Genomic DNA, 4,294 nt, shown 5'->3' on the forward strand with positions numbered 1-4,294 from the left:
AAACATTTTGGGCAAGGAGGTTGCACATCGATGTACATTTTTTGATCTTCGGTTTTGGTTCCTCATGCCCATCTTCAGATTTGTAGGGATCAGTAAATGAGCTGAAGGCTGTACATCCTGTAAATGCAAGCCACAAAGCCCTTCTGGAAATCCGTCTACAAGTTTAAATGTGTCTGTGCTTCTACCAATAGCAAGTTGAAGGAAAAGGAATGCTTATTCAGCGTTAATTTATTACTAAAATGTTATTGTTAATAATGTAGGTAATTTGTAGAATGGAAAGGTAACTCGGAAGGGAGGTAATTCAGATTCTTCAGGCAGAATAGAAAAGTGGCATCAAGACATAATGTGGCCAATGCTCTAACTGAGAGGATAAGTCGTACTTTTGGGGATGTGAGAGAGACCAGAAAACACTTGAGCGGAGAACCAATGAGATCAAAGGGCAGAGAGAGAAAAGTAGAAGTAATTTTGGAAATACCCCCAAATTTATTGGGACAATATGGACCAAAGTGTAAAACAAACTAAGGAAGTGTTAAATTATATGGATGTCACTGCTCATGATTTAGTGTAATGAGCTTGTCTAGCAAATAATAGTGTCACCTTTACCTAAAGTATTTGACTTGATCACATTGTCCACTGCATCAATATAATTCTCCCACATTCCTCGCACATCCATCTCACTTAAGTTAAACTGCTAAAGTGCAATGTTGGCATTTCTAATTAGACTAATGATAGACACTCATGGTTAAGATAGTTCAGGGGCAAACCATGTGTATTCCTTTGAAAAAGTTCAAGCATCCAAAGCAAAGCATCTTGAATGGTAAAGAAAATGATGACATGAAAATTACACTAATAAAGAAGAGGAAGACTATGATCTTGGAATGGTATAGTAGCGAGGGGCTGCTCAATGGCGTAGCGTTAGAGTTGCTTCCTTACTGCACCAGAGACCTGGGTTCGATCCTGATTACGGGTCATGTCTGTACACATTTTGTACATTTTCCCTGTGCCTGCGTGGGGTTTTTTCCAGGTGCTCCAGTTTCCACCCACATTACAAAGATGTGCAGGTTTGTAGGTTAATTAACTTCTGTAAAATAGGCCCTAGTGTGTTGGATAGAACTAGTGATCACTGATTGGTGTGGAATTGGTGGTCCAAAGTGCCTGTCTCCACACTGTATCTCTCAACTAGACCAAGACAAATTGTAGTAGATCAAGCAGTGTTGAAATATGATTGAAAGTTGATATCTCATATTATCCAGATGAAATGCATCATTGGTTGTTGAAGGAAGCAAAGGTAGAATGAATAGAGGCATTATATTTGTCATTAATGAAGAAAGAAGAAATGAATAAGTTACAGGCATGGAACAACAGGTTTGTCAGCTTAACATCAGCGCAATGAAGTTATTGGAAAAATAATCAGGGATAGAATACACTTTCACTGGGAATGCAAAATCCTGTAATGAGACCTCGGGCTGAATAGCTTCTAACTGTGGTCTATGATCATTTACACACTTCTGGTTTAAATGAAATTTATTTGACTTTCACACTACCATTGATAAAATCATGTAATCAGCAAAATCTCTCTTTACACCCACATAACTCAGGAAGATACTGGTAATAAATAGTTAGCTCTGTTCATTTCGGACATTGCTACTCATTTTAAATACATCAAGGTGAGGTTTAGTGCCCAATTGTAAGTCTAATTATAATTGTCATTCTATACGTGGAAACAAATCTGCATCAATTCCTATAAGGCCACACAGTACCAACTGCTTGTTTGGTCCATCCTTGGATGATTGAAATGGCATGAAGCAATGCTATTATTATATTCTGAGGTTACATTATCGGACATGCAGCAACTCCTATGAAAAAGGGTCTGGTCAGAGCATGAATAAAAGTGATTAATGTCACAAAACCAAGATGATGTCCACATTTACACCGTTCTCTCACTGATGTACGTAAGGCTGTATTGTGAAGGGAAATTGGCAGGTCTCCAGTGCCAGTACGGAATGGGCAAAGAAAGAACAATAATGGGCCTGTCTCACTTGCCGATTCTTTAGGCAACTGCCGGCGACTGTCATAGTTTGTAGCAAGTCGCCGAAAAACCGGGGACACACCTACGTCATCCTGGCGACAATCTACGACAGCACCTAGTTCAGGAGAAGTCAAGCTACGCTCATTGGCGTCAAACCCACTGTCACCAAAAATGTTGCAACATGTTGAAAATTTAGCTGCGACAAGAAAGACGCTACGACTTTTTGCGCGATTGAGGAGACTACTCCCGGCGACCACTGTGGCGACAAACTGGTCGTCTGTAGTTGCCTAAAAAATCGCCTAAGTGGGACAGGCCCATAAGGCTTTCATTTCCACAAACAGCACACTCAAATGAAACATACAATCTACTTCTCAACACAACCTCGAAAATGGAGTCCGTAGATACAAGTTTAATGAATCATTTTAGGGACCGTAGTCATTAAATGTTTTATATTTATGCAGTCCAGTTTAATATTGAGGGTTTCCCAGAGGGCTTATCAGCCATTAAGGCATTACTCATGATGTAGTCACTGTTTTGCTGCAAAAATAATATTCATTCAGCAACAACACTTCAAACCTAGGGTTTAGTGAACTGGACATTCATCTTTTAAACAGTACGCATGTTCATCAGTTTCCTGTTTTAGTATGCATTTGGTGTATGCAACAGGGTATAAATATAAACCCCCTAATCTTCCTGCACAACAGAAGCATAGAATTCAAAAACTGAATTAGTGAAACAAGACTTCTAATTCAATTGATATTTAATACAAATCACTTTGAGTTAAAAACATATATTTGTGATATACTATACATGATGAATATGTTTCCAAAAAGTTTCTGATATGGTGAGGTATTGAAGCAACAGCTGAAATTTAAAAAATTAAAAGATATAGAAATTAATTTTTTGAAGAAAGACAATTTTGCTGCAAAAAGGGTTTGATCAATGATCAATTTGATCAACTCTGTGTAACCCCGCCCATCTCCAATTAAGATATTAATGAAGGCACGAGAAATGGATCATCATCTTTACATTTGGTATATATTCATTACAAAAACATAATATCCCGAAGTAACGACTCCCCCCACCCAGCTACAGATACATCAGATAGATGAAGAGTGGGGTTAGGGTTAGGGTTAAAGTTAGCACCGGAGTTCCAGGTTCAATCCCAACCTTGGGTGCAGTTTGTGTGGAGTTTGGGATGTCAGGACTTTCATATGAAGAAAGACTGGATAGACTCAGCTTGTACACGCTAGAATTTAGGAGATTGAGGGGGGATCTTATAGAAACTTACAAAATTCTTAAGGGGTTGGACAGGCTAGATGCAGGAAGATTGTTCCCGATGTTGGGGAAGTCCAGGACAAGGGGTCACAGCTTAAGGATAGAGGGGAAATCCTTTAGGACCGAGATGAGAAAAATATTTTTCACACAGAGAGTGGTGTATCTCTGGAACTCTCTGCCACAGAAGGTAGTTGAGGCCAGTTCATTGGCTATATTTAAGAGGGAGTTAGATGTGGCCCTTGTGGCTAAAGGGATCAGGGGGTATGGAGAGAAGGCAGGAACAGGATACCGAGTTGGATGATCAGCCATGATCATATTGAATGGCGGTGCAGGCTTGAAGGGCCGAATGGCCTACTCCTGCACCTATTTTCTATGTTTCTATGTTTCTATGTTTGTACAGTTCTGCCTGAGTTTGTTTGGGTTTCCTCTGGGTGCTCCGGTTTCCTCCCACATCCTTAAAACATGCAGGTTGGCCATTTAATTGGCCACTGTAAATTCCCTTGGAGCGTAGTTAAGTGGTTGAATCTAGGGGGGAAGTAGTTGAGAACGTGTGGGGAGAATCAGAAAAATTGGGTTAAGGTAGGATTAGTGTAAATGAGTAGTTGATGGTCAAAGGGAGCGTTACTGTGCTGTATGTGTCTTGGATTCGGAAACAAAATCACCATGGAGGTGTAACGCTGGGAAACAGCCATATGGTTAGCAGAACGAATAAACATATGAATTGGTAGACTCAAGCTATACACAGATGAATTCTGAGAAGATCAACTGTTTCTCTGGGGTATGGACTGAAACCACGACAGCTCACTGCTACACACATTCCCAGCCACAAAGTCAGAAGAGCTCACACACAGAGTGAAACTAACCAGTACAGAGTCGAAGTCTCAGATCAAAACGGAGCATCGTTATTATCTGATAATATCATAGCAGCTACAGTATTGGATGCATGTGTTTCTTTCACAACTCGTTAGCCACAAGAAATTCCCAGTG

The sequence above is a fragment of the Amblyraja radiata genome, chromosome 27 (genome assembly GCF_010909765.2).
Source record: "Amblyraja radiata isolate CabotCenter1 chromosome 27, sAmbRad1.1.pri, whole genome shotgun sequence".
In the NCBI taxonomy this organism is placed as follows: domain Eukaryota; kingdom Metazoa; phylum Chordata; class Chondrichthyes; order Rajiformes; family Rajidae; genus Amblyraja; species Amblyraja radiata.